We start from the raw sequence: 16815 nt of genomic DNA, 5'->3' as shown, positions 1-16815 counted from the left end.
CTTGGATGTGCAGTCCCCTTGGTTTGAGGTCCCTGGATTAGGGATCCCCTGGGTGTGGAATCCCCTGGGTTTGGTGTCCCCTTATTTAGGGGTCCCCCTGGTGTGGGGTCACACTGTTTAGGGATCCTCCTGGGTTTGGGGTCTCCTTGCTTTGGGATACCCTTTGTTTGGGGTCCTCTGGATTTTGGGTCCCCCTGCATTTGGGATCTCCTCGTTTAGGGGTCTTTTGATTTGGGGGCCTTTGGTTATAGAGTCTTTTGATTTGGGATCTGCTGGGTGTGGGATCCCTGGGTTTGGTGTCCCCTTGTTTTGGGGTCCCCTTGGTACATGGTCCCTTTATTTAGGGACCTCCTTGCTTTGGGGACAGGCACTGTGTGCTGCTGCCTGCATGGGGGCTCAGACCGTCCGGAGGTGTCCGCACGGTGCGCAGAGCTTTGTTTCCCTCCTGGACACAGAGCCATGTGCTCACTCCCCTTCCTCCCTCCCCATCCCCGTGGTGATGCAGTGTCCCAACTTTGCGAGTTCTTCACCCAAATATCAGCCTGTGAAAAAGAGAATATATGTATTTTATTTATTTCTTTTTTTGTCTTGAAATCCCAAACTGGCACTCTTCCGAGTGAAAAAATAGCTGCGCTGCGAGCGAAGAGCCTTGTCAGACCTGAGCTCGCCCTCTTTTCTCCACATAAGAATAGCCCCTTTGAAGACATCAAATAGCATCCGAGAGGGAAGGATTTGCACAAAAAGACGTGGGCAGGCTTCCACCGAGGGGAGGTGGTGGATGGAGGGCGGCCCAGAGATCCCTCTTTGTTTGGAAGGAGCTGCAGAGCCTGGCAGAGGGATGTGGGATGCAGAGGGATGTGGGATGCAGTGGGATGCAGCGGGATGGAGGCACACCTCTGCCAGACACACCGACAGCACCAGAACCCCACAGCTATGGGGTCACGGTGTGTGGGGCAGCTGCAGGGGCACTGTGTATGGACGGGTTTGGGGGTTTTTCTCCTCTTCTTCTTCCCCCACCAGAGCACTGAAAGCCTTTGGTGAGCGGATGTTCTCAATCAGAGGCGGTTACCTGGAAGGGAACGACTTCGTTTTGCCATCAGGTTGACAGAAAGCTGAAATCTTTTCTGCTGTGGCAGAGCAGCTTGAACAGGAAAAGCTGAGTTTATTCTTGTTTGAAAATCAGTGAGAGGATGAGGATGAGAACAGCCCCGGATTCTGCTTCTGCCCTGACTCCTTACGAGGCAAAAAGTAAAATAACGACAGTTAAAAATAAAAGATAGAAAGAAGGGAAAACAAATCTGGGAGTGGGAAAATATGGAAAACGAGGAGAGTGCCACTTCTTCCCTTCTGGATTAATATTTAGGAGGGAGGGCATGGTGCATTTACACAGCTTAGCCCCAAACTCCCATCTCTCCTGAGGTGCAAAGCAGAAAATCCTCTTTTCCACTCAAGCGCAGCCCGTGTTTCCGTGCACCCCTTGGCACAGCGGTGCCTGGCAGCACAGCGGGGCTGCACCATTCGCATGGTCCCCGTGGGCTGTGTGGGCGCTGGGGCAGGAGGAGGTGGATGGGACGTGCTGGCAGCCCACGGCTCTTGGAGCAGCACACGTGTTGCGCAAGGCAAAGTAATGATGCACCGAGTTACTGTAAGTGATGAGAGGCTCCTGGCTCCCTGTTAAAGCGACAGGCTGCGCTGCGTCCTGCATAGCACCCCCCCCACACCCAGAAAGTCCCCGGGGAGGGGAGCTCAGCCTTCAGGTATTGGGGATATTGCAGAGGGTGCAGCATCCCCAGCACAGCCCGGGGTTCACAGCGCCATGCCTCAGTTTCCCCTCCTTGCACAGAGGTGTCAGTGAGCTGTGGGTGTGCTGTGGGTGTGCTGCTCCCACACACAGAGAAAAGGATGTGTGTGTGGGGGGGGGAGGGCTCCAGACAGGGACCAGTTTTCCTCTGTGCCTGCAAAGCCTCAGCGTGAGAGAGGGAGGAGGCTGTGAGCCCGGGGCCATGGGTCAGTGTGCTGCAGCACGCCAGTGGCGAGCCGGCACCGCGGCACTGCAGTGGAGCCATGTTGTCCTGTGCCTTGCCATGTCGTGCCATGCTGTGCTATACCATGCCTTGCTTTGCCATATTACAGCGTGCCGTGCTGCGCCATGCCACGCCACGCCGTGCTGTGCCATATTGTGCCATGTCATGCCATGCTATGTCATACGGTGCCGTGTTGTGCCATGCGGTGCCATGCTGGCACCCAGAGCCACAGTACCCCCAGCTTCTCTCTCCTTGCACGTGTGCTGTTTTTACTTCTTTCTGTTCCCCTCTCCCCTCTCTGTCCATGCCTCTGCTTTTCAAATAACGTTACTCATCCGGAGTGGGATGGCTGCTCCCGTGTTTGTCTGCGCCGCTTCCCTGGGGAGATGCTCACCCGCACGCGGTGACTGCGCTGCGGAGCCGGGATTACTCATGGTGTAAGGTTTAAGGAAGGGGGGGAGCCAGACTTGGCCCTTTGTCTGCAGTTGTTCATTTCAGGATACATTTTTCCCCTCCTCTCTTTCTTCCTCTGCCAATGCTCTCGGCCTGGCTCCCCGGGCTCCCTCCTCCTCCCTCACCCCACGGCATCAGCCCACAGCTCCAATGGAAGAGGTCCTCAGTGCACCCCCAACGGAACTGAGCCCTCCCCACGGCCCCCCCCCCGCACCACCTCTGCCCACACTGCAGTTGCCCATTTCCACACGTTCTCACCCCAATTTGCTCCTCATCCTGCTGCCCGCCATCACTGGGCTGAGATACGGGGGGAAAAAACAAGGGGAAAGCCCCACATCTCTGCTCCTCCCATGGGGAGTTCTCACACCCATGATAGGGGCACGACCCGCTTGGGAATGCTCCACAGCAAAGCATTTGGGCCGTGGTCCTTCCTTTTCTGCATGCAAAACTGCAGCAGATCAATGAATATTTTAACAAAGAAATATTTCATTAAAGGAGCTGATTGCTTAATGAACTGTCCCTGTGAGCCTTCAAAATGCAACGTGGTGTGGTGGTGTTTTTTTTTTTTTCTTCTTTTTTTTTCTTTCTCCTCCCTTTAACGAAGGCAAAGATTCCTGTCACGGAGAGCTGCCTTATCGCGCTGCCATAAAAGCCTGAGCAGCCCCAGCGTGTGGAGCATGGGCACACAGCCCCGATGGGAGCGGGGATCCCATAGCCCAACCCATAGCCAACAGCAGTGGGTACGGCGCAGGGCGTTCCCATCCAGCCCAGGATCATGGCACAGCGCTGGGGATGAGAGCTGCTGGAGCTCGGAGCAATAACCCATACGGAATGACCAATTTTCCATCAATTAGAGCGAAGCCTCTTTTTTGTTCCTTTTGTAAAATTAACGTTTGCTGATTAGCCATCGCGCTCGCCCGACGCCGATTCATTAAAACCCACACGAGGAGGATGTTCACAGGAAATACGCACGGAGTTTGGCTGTATATGCACTGGATATAGAGACGTGCGTGCGTGTGTGTGTGTGTGTGTGTGTGTGTGTGTGTGTGCAAAGCCGCCAGCAAACAAGAACCTTTCCAAACCGAGCCCAGCGAGGGGTCAGAGCCACCCATGTCAGGACCAGGGCTCCGTGCTCCTCGCATGAAGGCAGACGTTTCCCAGCCCACCGCTCACGCTTCGGGATCAGCCATAAGGAGCTTGAGAAGGCTGTGATCCCCCTGAGCCCCTGCTCACCCCTGCCTGCCCTTTGGAAAGCGTCCCTTGCGCAGCTGCCTGCCGGCGAGCCCAGCCCCACGCTTTCCCCTTCATTTGCTTGTTTGTCAGTGTTTCTCAATGACTACAAATCTGGTGCTCATCTCTGGGATTCTGCGAAAAGGAGCCCCGAGTGCAATCCCTTCCCGGGGCAGCGGGCAGGGATTAGATCATCAGCTGGCGGCTGTGAAAGCTGAGCGAGCACTTACTGTAAGAGGGCTTTGATTCAGCGCTACAGCAATGGGACGGAGCGATGCCGGGCCGGGCTGTTCCCTGGGGGTGCTCAGCAATGCCCCCATCCCGCAGCGATGGCCACGCTGGGAGGGGGCAAAGGTTTAGCAGGAGAAGGTCAACTTCTAAGCAGGTTCTTCGCTGCTCCCTCTGACCCTCCCCCCCCCCCCCCCCCAGCCCCGTGAGCTCGCAGGAAGCACAGTTGTGGTGCAACCGGCGTTTGGTTCAGGCTGGATTTTTCAGCTGGCTGTACGGGTAAACACGCGGCTCTTTCGCTCCGTGCACATTTGTGCCACTCTATTTATAACTTTATTCGGGACCGTGGAAAATGGGGTTTCCGACTGAAAAGTCTTTTCGTGTTCTTTCGTGACCTTTGTTCAACAGTGACCCAGTTTCACTCCAAATGTGGCATATACTATTCCTCAGGTGGGAGGAGAGCATTGAAAACTGGGTCAGTTTGCATCGGGAACGCCGCCGAGTGCTGATAGCTCCTCATTTGTTGCAGGGATGGGGTCCTGCTCAGAGTGCTGCTCGTGGCAGAGGGACGGCTGCTGCTCCCTGCTAGAGAAGTGGGTCAGTCTCCATGGGAAACCGCTCGTCCCCATTGCTGGCTTTTAGGGACCTGCTGCCTTGTAGCCAGAACTTTCTACCCCCAAAGCGCTCAGGTGGATGCGGTGGCCCCGAGGTCCCTGCGGTGGGCACTGGGTGCTGGGACAGGAGGGACAAGGGCTGACAGAGCCTCGTGCCCTCAGCCTATGCACGTGGGTTGGGGCCAAGAAAGATGTGAGGGGAAAGAAGGAGGCAGCGAGGAGGGACCCTCCGATACTCTGACCTAATTCAGAGCCTAATCCACAGCCTAATCGGGGGGATCTGAATCTGAAAGGCTGATCTCTCCCCAGAAAGGAAACAGGGCTGGGGGGCACAGAGCAGCTGCTGCCACTCACCTGCAGGGACCCCAGCAGGGCTGGCGGGGACGCACACCTCTTCCAAAGGGGACACTGCTGCAGTCCTGGTGGGAAGGTAGTGTGGCCGTGGTCTGGTCCTCAGGACCTTGAAAGCCGCAGAACTGCTCTTTGGGAAGCGATGGGATGGGACAGACAATGCCTTCAGGGAGCAGCAGGACCATGGGCGCAGCAATGGGACCCTGCAGCATGCAGAGCTGGCAATGCAGCGGCTGAAATCAGAGCGAGAAGGCAGCACAGAGTCTGTCCTCCGCCGCCTCCCACGTCTGCATCGCCGCCTTCTCAATGTGCCATTTACACGGCTGTTTCACGGGACACTTAGGAGTCAATCTGCAGTGTGGCTCATGGGGAGGAAATGGGGCACATCACATCACTCCCCGAATAATCGCCAGGAGCAGCCACTGTGCCTGCACACAGTTAGTGCTCACTGAACAGAGGATGTCACAGTGCTGGGACTGCGTGTCCCTGTCCCTGTGGGATGGGGATGGGATGGGGGTGGGGATGTGTTGGGTGTGGGGATGGGATGGAGACGGGAATGGGGATGGTATGGGGATGGGGAAGAGTTGGAATGGGGATGGGATGGAGATGGAGATGGGATGGGGATGAGGTAGGGCTGGGGATGTGGATGGGGATAGGGATGGGAATGCAGCACTCGCAGCCCTGCACACACACGCATGGATCCGGCAGCCCGGAGCACAGTGGCAGCAGGCTGTTCTCATTACAGCCCAATGAGGCTGTTTACTCACCCAGCTGGAGACAGTTAGAGAGTGATAAATAATGAAAGAGAAAACATGATTTTCCCCTCTGTGGTTTCTATTTGTGTAACCATATGTCACAGCTCGATACGGCAGCATTTTTTTCTGCTTTATTCAGGAAAGAGCTGATTTTTTCCATGGAGTGGCTATTTTCTTTTTTTTTTTTCCCCCCTCTTCTCATTTTTTTTTCTGGTGCGCTGACAGAAGTATTTCTGTTTGTTTCCCCACGAAACTCACTCTGATTCCATCTCCTCGCTGTCTGGCTGTCCCAGTTGCTGCGGGATGCGATAGGGCTGCTCTCAGCCTTTCAAATACCTGTCATGGGGCCGCGGGGAGAAGAACCAGCTGAGAGCAGAGCGAAGGGAACTGCCGAGGGCTGCGGGAAGGGCAGCACTGGGGTCACCCTGAGGCTGCAGCAGTGCTGTGCCAGGGGATGAAACACATCGGTTCTTTCCCTGGTGGGAGGAAGGAGGGTCGGATGGGTGATGCCACCGCTCCCAGGATGTTTTTACAATGCCTTCTGAGTGCCGTGCAAGGCGCCGTGCATGCAGGGAAACTGAGGCACGGCCCCTGCCTTCCCCAAGAGCTCCATCTCGGCTGCTGGCATCTCCTCCCCTGCCGTGCCCTGCAGCCCGAGGGCTGAGTTTTGGAGGTCCTGGCACACTCTGCTGCTGAGTTCCCCCTCGGCCAGGGGCATGCAACGTACTTTTTGCCTTAGCCAGTTCTCTGCCTTCGTAGCAGCCGCTTCCAGCAAGATACGGCGCTTCGGGAGAGCAATTATCCCGGTGACCTCATCCATGTCTGCAGCATGAGCTCAGCCGTGCAGGGAGGTACGCACCCAGCTTGGCTCGTCCCAAACCCTCACCCTGGAGCCCAATCCCAGCACCCAGGAAACAGGCAATTATCTGTGGCATAATTCCCCCTGGGCCAAACGAGATACCTGACAGTGATGGGGTGGGTGCAGGAGCCGGGGCAGAGCACGTGCCCAATATCCCTGATGCGCAGCGGTGGCATTTGGGAAAGCTGAGCTGGAGCTGAACGTGTGCCTTTGCCTGCAGTGAGACCCCCACCCCCTCTGTGCCTTCAGTGAGGTTCAGGTCCTGGTCCTTCATGTGGGATCGCACCTTGAACACAGTTCTGACCCCTGATCTCTCCAAGCAGTGTCCCAAAGCCTCTGCTGTGTTTGCCTCACTGCAGGTCATCCCAGCACACGTTCCTCCTTGTGTGGCTGATCACTTCTTTAAATGCATCAAAACTGTTTCCCTGGAGGTTTGGTGCGCAACAGTTCCGGAGCACCTGGAAAGGATCAGTATCCACCATGCCCTGCACACGCGTGTGTGTCACACGGGCATTGCACAGCACTCTGCTGGGCCGGGTCCACTGCTCAGTGCTTGTCTTTGCTCTAGCTGTACCCAGCAGCAATTCTGGCACTGCACCACCCGGGTTTCAGCGAGGCTGGTGTCTCTCCAGCTGCACCACCTTGTCTGGTGTGCAGAGGTAAGGGAAGCAGCTGGGAAAACACCACTGCCAGTCGTACACTCCCATTCATGTGCACCCAAATGTGTGACATGAGGCTGCTGTGACCGACACCGAAGTCACCGCATCCCCTGCCAAACCAGCACAGATGCAGCTTGGAGCCACACGCTGAGGACTTCCAGCACTGGTGGAGTTGTTCTTGTTTTAAAGCAATTGATCTAAGTGAAATCGGTACCTTCTTGCTCCGGGTCACAGCGAGCTCTGTGGTGGGACGTGAGCTGATGGGGGAGAGGAGTCCCGCTGACCCCCCCATCATTTCTGCAGCCATCCGCCAGCACCCCACGTGCTCCTGAGGCCCCCCAGGTCCTCTCCACTCCCCACAAGCACCACAAAGTAAGGGCTGGGGATTCTCTGCAGGTTAATTGAGGTTATTTCACACGTGAGCTCCTTTGCCTCTGCAAACCAAACCATGCAGCACAGCACCAGCGGATTCTATGTGCCACATCGCACCGCTCGGTGCCCAGTGGGGATGTGGGTGCTCCTATTCCTCCCCTTCCTTCCCTCCCACCCCTTCCTTTCCCTCCTTGGCCAGCGTGGCTGTGCACCCTGACATGGCCCACCCGAGCCCCCTCTCAGTTCTGGTGCTTGTCTGTGTGCAAGGAGTGCTCCTGGGTACCACCACTGCGCCCAGCACTGCCTGGGTTAATGGGAGCGGCTGCATGGAAAGGGCCCTTTTTATTGTAAGAGCAGATACAGAGAAGAAAAAGCGCTAGAATCATTTATCTGGCTCACAGCTTCGCTAATGCCCTCGGCTTTAGGCCAACGTGAGATATTATGAGGTAAATCGGCCAAGTCATGCTATACAAACATTTCAAAAAAGAAAGATATTTTCAGGCTCTTGAAGGAATTCAGCCCTCCCCTTCTGCCCCCGCGTCGGGTTACTGCAGCCCTCGGCCGGGCCTGAGCCCCTCCACGTCCATGTGCACGCTCAGAGAAGAAGTGAGCAGATAGGAGAGGCCAGGTTGGCAATGGGGGGGAGAGGGGCTGCCGGGACCCCAAAGCTGCTCAGAGTCTCCTGCGTCCTCCATCCACAGCCCCCAGAGCAGGAGTACCTTGTTTGGGCCGTGGGTACCGCTGGGTTTCAGGGTTAATGATGGATTTTAAGTTCACAGGGAAGTGGTATGTTCAATAAAATATGCATTTCTTATTGCTTGCAACATTTAAATCCATATGCTTTGGTGTTTTTTAAAGGACCATTGGAAACGTCTCTCTATTCCCATTCCCGTGCCCTGAGCAGCTCCCTGCAGCACCCACTCACTGCACGCAGCCGTCGTTCCCAGCTGGGCCCTGCAGCAGAAGCACTGCGTGGTCCCATCATGCAGACCTCCTCCGGGAAGAGGCAGCAGCACCCATCCCTGCCCACCCCTCACTCTTGCTTTTGCCCCCCGTCCCATCCCCGCTGCAGAACACTGCCTGTCCCCACACCCCGTCCCCCTCCGCCCGCCCCGTCCCCCCTGGGACCCCCATCGCTTTGCTGCAGGGCACGGAGCGAATGGCGCAGTAGCACAGAGAGCTCGGAGTCCTCTTTAGGCATCCCAGGAGGAGGCAGATCTGAGGGAAGGCAGCGGAGAAGGTGCCTGCAGCAATGTCAGCACGAGAACAGCCGGGCTGACAGGATTCAGAGCAGGGATTAAGGTTGGGATCAGGGATGCAGGGAAAATGAAAAAAGACTCCGCTTCCAGGCACGCCTCTGCCACGTTTGCCTTCTTGTTTGCTCAGGACGAGGACGGGTTCCCAGAGCACCGGGGATTCAGACGCCCCGGGTCTCCCTCCCATTGGCACTGTGTTCAGGGATGTGGAAGCAGTGAGGATGAAGCGCCCCATTGCCCGACCGTGGGATGTGCGTAGAGCAGACCTATGGGGCACAACCTGTCACTGGCTTACACTGATGGAACTGCTCCTGTTCCAAGCCCATCCAATGCCTCCCACCTGAGGATGTCCCTGCTTTCCTGCTGGGAGCTGGCAACGTCCCTGCAAAGCTGTCTGCAGCGAGGTGACACTTATGGTACATGGGAAAACAGAATGGCTGCCCCTCCCCGTGCTCCAGCCCTGCTGAGAGCACGACTGAGGGTGCTGGGAGCATCACGGGGAGTGAGGAGAGAGGAGGAAAGGCCAGGCCAGTCTTGCAGCTCCTTCAGGTGCAGAGCACTGGGATCTGCTGGAGGACAGACAGATGGACGTGGGGCTGCGGCAAGAATGGGAATGGGACCCAGCAGTTCCCGGAAAAACCCTCTCCTTGAACAGAAGAAGATGGGTTGGAGCACCCAGCATCTCCTGGCTGCATCCCCTTGCAGTTACCCCGCACAGACTGAGCCCGTGTTGCACCCCAGCAGGCCGATGTGGGGCTCTGCTTTGCAAAGGTGCTTTGGGGTCTCACTGCCCGGTTGGTGACAGCGCTGCTGAGAGTGCCCGGGGAGAGAGCAGACGGGAGGGCAGCGGGGAAGCAAAGCGCTCCCAGCAGGAGGGGTCCCAGACCCCTTTCTATCCACACACAACCCATTACCTGCAGCCCTCCCCTCCCAGGGACTCTGGCACCGATGTCCCCATGCACCCACAAGGATCCCAGAGCTGCACGCTGCTTCTCTGCTCCAACTCTCTCACTTGCAGCCTTTTTTTCCCTTCCCCTTAAAGGCACACAGGACACCAAGTTTTTCCCTCTGCTCCTTCTTTCCTCCCCTTCTCCCCTCCCTTTGATTCCCAGCACCCAACTCCGTTCCCGAGGTTTTCCCTTCCTACCCCTCTCCCCTTTTATTATTATTATTATTTTTTTAATTTAAGTTTTTCTTTTAACTTTCAAGGTCAACATGGACAGACAATGCCACCAGTGCCTGTTTGATATGTGAGCGCTATTGGCGTCCATTGCCACGGTTTCCGTGGTAACACAGTAACCATTAATTTTCAATTAAAGTAGACAAAAAGCCCGATGACAGCTCCAGGTCTGCTGAAGATGTCAAGAATCCGTATTAATATACAGCAAGAGAGCATAATTGTGTGTCCATCTTCCCGAGCAACGAAAATGGAGGGATAATTACCAGCTAGAAAGCCACTCTGTAATTTTGTTCTTACTGTCACCACAACCCTACATATTAGCATAAATTAAAAGCAGGGTTTATTGTTACCAAAGTGCATTGATATTTCCAGCCTATTTTCTTCCTTTTAACTGTTTGTTGTTGATGAGTGACTCCTGGACGCGCGGTGGGTGAGCGCGGGGCCGGCGCTGACGGATGGGCTGCGCTGTGCCACCCATGCGGAGGGAGGGGATGGGGGAGCGGAGGTGGCCCCGATCCCAGATCCGGCCGGGAGCTCCGTCCCCATGCGGGGACACGCGGCCCTTCCCGGCGTGACAGCCAGCAGAGCGGTGAATGCGAGCGGATGGAACGATGTGGGTTCCTCGTATCGCATCCCGGGAAGGCTGCCTGTCCTTCAGGGGGAAATTCGGTGTAATTACCCTGAAGGGAGCGATCCTCGCTCAGTCAGTCACAACACTGACCTGCTGCTAGGAGCTGACAGGGAAATTACAGGCTGTGTGCTCAACAAAGGGGCTTCCTTCCTTCCTTCTGGGAGGGAGGATGAAGTGCTGAGGTTTGAAGAGAAAAGTGTGGGCTGGGGGCTCCGCATCGGCGTCTGCGCCGGGCTTTCCTCCGCGCAGGGACTGGGAGAGGGGATGGGGTTGGGGGGGGAAGGAGCGCTTTGTGGGCTGGGAAGAACCCAAGGAGATCCAAATCCCGTAGAGTGAGGAAGGCGAGATTTGGGATTTACCCTCTGACCCTGCAGTGCACGGGGATGGACTGGGAGGACCCCTCAAGGGCTTCAACCCGATGGAGGCACTGCTGTGCGGCTCCAGGAACTTTCCAACGAGTGGAAAGCTGGGAAGCAGCTTTGGGAACGGGTGGAGTGATGGGCAGATAGCTGAGCAGGAACCCACGAGCCGCCTTTGACCAACACTGCAGGAGGGGCTGCAGAGGGTTCACGGGGATGCAGGGCTGTGGGGGGAGAGCGGCACATGGGGGGAGTTCAAAGGCGAGAGGAGGGTTCTGATAAGGGCTTGGGAAATAGAACCCGCAGGGAGGGTCGGAGGAGCTGCGTTGTTTAGTCTGTGCCGGGGAAGGCTGTGGAGGGCCCGATAACGGCCCCGTGGGATGAGGGGTCACCGCAAAGGGGTGGGGATGGCTCCGCTGTGTCCCTGGTGAGGGGGGGGAGCAGATGTTTTGGGATGGGGAAGGCTGTGTGCAAAGCACCGCAGTGATAATCCGGGGAGATCACACCGCAGAAAACCACCAGGTTGGGCCAAATCAGAACTTTTCAAAGGGAACCGCAGCAGAGCGTCAGTGTGCAACGGAGGCAGTGGGGCAGGTGGGCAGCACCTGGCTGAGCAGCTCGGGATTGGGTTCTGAAAGGGTTTGTTTGGGGAACACGCAGTGCCTCGAACGTTCGGACATGTGGCAGCAGCTCCAAGAGCTCCAAACGGGATTATCTGATTTTCTGTAAACAAAACGCTCCGCTGCGGATCTTTGTGTCTTCCAAATTCCATTTCATACTTCGAAGTGTTTCTGTTTTCACGGCCTGAGGAGCCACAGAGGTGCCCACACTGTGCCCCAGGCTCTGTCCTCCTGGGACACCACAGCTTCAGGACGGAGCCCCAATATCCAGGTGCTCCTGGATGGGAAAGGTGAGCACTGTGTGGATCTCAGTCCCTTTTGGACCAAACCTGCAGTGTGAGTGCTGCTGCCCCACTGGCACTGGTGCTGAGATGCTGATCTGGGGGCAGTGGGTCACCATTTGCCTTTCCCACCTCCCCATCCAGCAGCTGTGTGGGATGCTCTGATCACCCCCGTTCTGCTCTGTTTTCTGGGGGAAGCTCCTTGCCCCACTGCCAGCTCAGTGCCAGCCCTCATCCCCACAACCCCCACCCCCAGAGCCCCCGCACAGCCCCAGCACGCAAAGGGTCGCCCCCCCCCCCCACACAAATACCAGCCTGCCAGTCGACACAGAGTACATACATCTTAAACAAACACTTGGCCGGGCTGTTTATCTCCACAGCCTTTAAACAAACTCTTTCAAAGGTTTCTGCTGATATGAGAGATTTACTGAAAACCATTCGCCCTTCTTAAAAGCCTCTCAGTTTATGCTGCTATGGTCGAAACGAATGGTGTTTCAGCCTGGAGTTTTCTGTCTCCTGACCGCATGTTTATCCGAGGGGCCGCTGCTGGCTTTGATAGGAGAGCAGCGTGGACACAAATCTTTACGAGGGAAAATATAAAATAAACCCAGGGACGCTGCGTGCGCACGTGCGCGTGTGGCACGGGCTGGGGGGGCTGAGCGAAAATGTGGTCCTCACGGTGTGATGGACCCTTCGCCTCCCGGCTGCACCCGGCACCCCGGGGCTGTTCTCCCCACGGGACTGCTCCTCGTGGCGTTGGGATTTGCCCTCAGCCCATGGATTTATGGCTCAGCCCCTCCTGGGATCGCTGGCTCACTGCAGGGTGAAAGGGGAGAGAGATGGGAGCCTGGGCACAGTGTCACAGGTGGGGAACCTGAGGCGCAGAGAAAGGATGTGCTTGGGGGTGTGCGGTGAATGGGAGGAATTGGACCTGAGCTTAAATACTGATGGCAGATGGTGGCAGGGCTGCAATTACCACCCAGAGGATGTGGCATGGCATGAGGGGCTGGGCGACCCCAGCGTGCGCGTCCTGGGGCACCGCTGTGGGTGTGGAATGGGGACGGCTGTGGGCTCTGCACAAGGTGCTCCATCCCATGGAGCTGCGCTGCCCACAGAGCCCTATTGCACGGCGCACACCGGGGTACAGACAGTCCCTGCCCCATGGACCTCGGGGCGAGGCAAAGCGTCCCTTTCTCCTTCCCCGAGCAGCTGATCTTATTTTCCGCGGTGCTTTCCAAGGAGATGACCGGGCATTCGATTGCTTCTGCTGCAACGTGCCCTGCAGAGGAGGAACCCGCTCCTTTGTTTCCAGCGGCATTACGTGTCATTGCTTATTTACCGTCCTCCCGCACGTATGACACACTCAGGTAAAGCCCTGTTTGTTGTCAGCATGACACCCACGTCGGTACACAAGGCGCGTTTACCCAGCCATCCATCAGGCCGCTATCGATGCAGGCACAGCTCTGCCAACACGACTGCAGGGTGGGAGCTCACGGCCGCCCGTACCCTTGGGGCTGTGCAGAGGGCAGGGGCTGCTTTGACACAACTCAGGGCTCTGCAGGGATAGGGCTGCAGTAAGGCCGTGCTCGTAAAGGGTTTATTCCTTTTATTGCTGGAGGAGAGCACGTTCTCCCCTGATCTTGCAGCATTTCGGCGTGCTGGGCAGAACAAAACCACACGACAGGTTTCAGAGCAAACACTGCCTACCGTGAGGCTTGGATAGACTGCACAGCCCTGAGCACTCAGCCCCTGCGAGGCACAGCCCTCTGCCTGGTGGGCCTGGAAACCAGAAAGCAAATAAAGGGAGCCCAACTGACTTATCAGGGCTGGCTGTTATCAGTACCGTGGTGTGGCACCAGCTGGAGGCCTCCCATGGGACGTGTGAGTGCTGGCATGGCAGCACTGCTCTCCCATCCCCGCTCAGCCCGGGGCAGGGTGAGCATCGATGCTCCCAGCATTTGGGGCTGCAGGAGAGAGGAGGATGCAGCTCCAGGTGTGCAGGCGGCTCCCGATGTGCCCTGCAGCACCACGCACCAACCACCCGGAGCAGGGTGCTGCGGGCTGCACAGCAGCTATTTCGTGTGCTCCGCGCTTAGGAGAAACCCGGCAAAGAGTAAAGGTCAGGAGAGAAATGCTGGTATTTATTTATCCAGGAGAGCTTTGCGAACAACATGTATTTGGGAGCCTTTCGAAACAACATAACTCACCCGCAGAGCTGCTCAACCAGTTTGGTGGCGGCGCTCCTGCAGCACTCAGGACGCAGCACGGGGCTGCACGGGGGGTGGGAACCTGCAGAGAAGTCCCACAGCTCACCCCAAAGCGTACGTGGGGCCGTGGGTCCTCCCACGGAACACATCTGTGCTGCGGGGTCCCTTGCCCATGGGGGCTGGTTGACTGCATCTCAATGCCAGGTGAGGGGCACACGAGGTTGGGTTCCCTCTCTCGCCGTGCCACTGGGCTGGTACAAGGGAAGCTGTATCCCACCCCAGCCCCATCTTGGCATCTACCACAGTGACAGTGGCAGCCCTGTCCCCATGGCAGCCCATCCTGGTGGTACCCTGTCTCACTGGCAGCCCTTTCCCCATGGCCGCTTTGTCCCACGGGCAGCCCATCCCTGTGACAACCCATCCTGGTGGCATTCCATCTCAGTGACCCCATCCCGGTGGTACCCCATCCTGGAGGTACCCCATCCCAGAGGCCCCGTGATGGTGGCACTCATCCTGGTGCCATCCCATCCCGGTGGCAACCTGATGACTCCCCATCTAAGTGACACTCCATCCCAGTGGCATCCATCCCAGTGGCCCCAGCCCAGTGGCACTCATCTTGGTAGTATCCTATCCCATTGGCAGCCCATTTCAGTGACCCCATTCTGGTAGCATCTCATCCCAGTGGCAACCATCCCAGTGACCCCATCCTGGTGGTATCCATCCTCGTGCCACCCATCACAGCGGCCCCATTCCAGTGGCACTCTGTTCCGCTGGCAATCACCCCGGTGGCACCCCATCCTGGCAGCCCCATCCTGATGGCACCCCATCTTATGGCACCCCGTCCTGGTGGTACCCCATCGCAGTGGCACCCACCCCCTGCCAGGTGCAGGGACAGTCCCCACGCGGGGCGGCCCCGCTGCCGGCGCAATGTGGGTAGCACAGACGGCCCTTGAGCATTAGGCAAAGAGAAGCCTTTTTGTTCACATGTGTTGGCTCAGCTCAAATAACTCTTCGGGGACCCGGGCTGCAGGCTGGAAGGGGAAGAAACTCTCTCCAGATGAAAGGATGTCAGAAAATTGTATTTAGTCAACTGCGTGTGTGTGTTAGAAAGGGGCGGAGGGAGGAAGGGGCCACGGAGGCTGTTGCTGTGAGTGACTTTCTGACTTCTTAACTTGTCAGCATATCCTAAAGTTAAAAATGCACATGCACACAGGCCCGCAGCCAAGGAGGCCGTCTCGCCGCAGATCCAGATGTGGGGGCAGCCAGCCCCGCTCTGCCTGAGCCGACTTTCAGACTAAACAATTGTGACTTGGCTGTGAGAGGCAGCGCAATTCCAGATGCTGCTTTCCTTTCACGTTGTTTTAATTGGGCTGGCAGGCGCGAGGGCTCTTTCAGTGAGAGGAAAGCTTCCCCCCGGGACCGCAGCGTTTTGGCAGAGCTCCCGCGCTGCTACCTTAAGGGGGGGGGGGGGGGGGAGGTGGTGGTGGGGAGAAAAATTGGGAGCGACTCCGGGAGGTGTTTACTGCTACGAGTGGCCGAAATTTATCTGCTGAAATTCTCACCTTCTTGACTTTCTTTTTTTGGGGGGAGGGAGGGGGGGGCTGAGGAGGGGGGGGGTTGCTTAGCGTTACCTTGGAAAAGGAAAACAAATGCACAGAGCACTGTGCTGGGAAAGAGGGAATGCCCAAAGCACAGCATCCAGCAGCTATGGGATGGGGCACCCGTGCTGAGGGCACCACTGAACCCCAGCTGTGGGCATCCAGACCAGCCCCAATGGGAGCAGCCCACCTCAACCTGCCCTGAGTCCCGCAGTGCCCAGCCTACCCTGCTGGCACTGTGGGTGAAACCAACACACTTTGGTGCTGCTCAGCACCCTTCTGCTCATCACCCTCTGAACTGCAGCACGGCCAAGCCCCGGGCTCTGTATTCCCTGTGGTGGTGGTGGGACCCCAAAGTGCTCCTATCAGAGCGTGTGGGTCCGCAGTGGCTGAGCTGATCCCACAGGTTCAGCCTAGGCCCCGCTTCTCTCTGCAGCCAGGCTGAGCTCTGCCAACTGGAGCACAGCCATCCAGAGTGGGATTTTAAGGAAAAGTCAAAATGGGAGCCCTGGCAGCATGGGGTGCTGGGGCAGTGCCGTGGGGCTGAGCAGCTCTTGCAGCACCCGGCTGCATGCAGGATGCACGGCACTGCCAAGAGGCAGCAATAGAGCTTGGCTTTATGGGGGGGATGCTACAATCAGGGCCATGGGGAGGGGTCGGCCACCTCTGCGCTGCCATAACACTGCACCCACTGCAAGCACTGTACCTTAACTCCGTGCTCCTCAAAGCAGCACTGCAGGTGCTGCTGACCCACGGGGCCACCCCATGCATTGGGGTCGGGGCTGCAGCAATGCCCACAGAGCAAAGAGCTGAAGGCGCTGCCCCACAGCCAGGCTGGCTGCAGAACCAACGCACCGGGAATGCTAAAACATAACCAGGAAGGTTTTCTAGACAGGAAAAAAAAAAGAGTCCCAAACACATCCTCAGCCTGCACCCTTATGAGTCCTTTAACTCTTCTTTCCCCCCGTCCTGGGGGGCAGGAGTGGTGTTTTCTCACGTTATGTTATGTGGGGGGGGGGATGGGGTTGGGGCTGTTTGTTTGGTTTGCTTTAAAACTTTGGCCTCATTGATTGCCCAAAAAATAAAAATAATAATAATAATAAAAAAAAAATCCCCCCCCAATAAAAGGAAAACATGG

The sequence above is a fragment of the Gallus gallus genome, chromosome 26, assembly GCF_016699485.2.
Source record: "Gallus gallus isolate bGalGal1 chromosome 26, bGalGal1.mat.broiler.GRCg7b, whole genome shotgun sequence".
NCBI classification, from domain to species: Eukaryota; Metazoa; Chordata; class Aves; order Galliformes; family Phasianidae; genus Gallus; species Gallus gallus.
Note: the sequence above shows the minus strand (reverse complement) of the source record.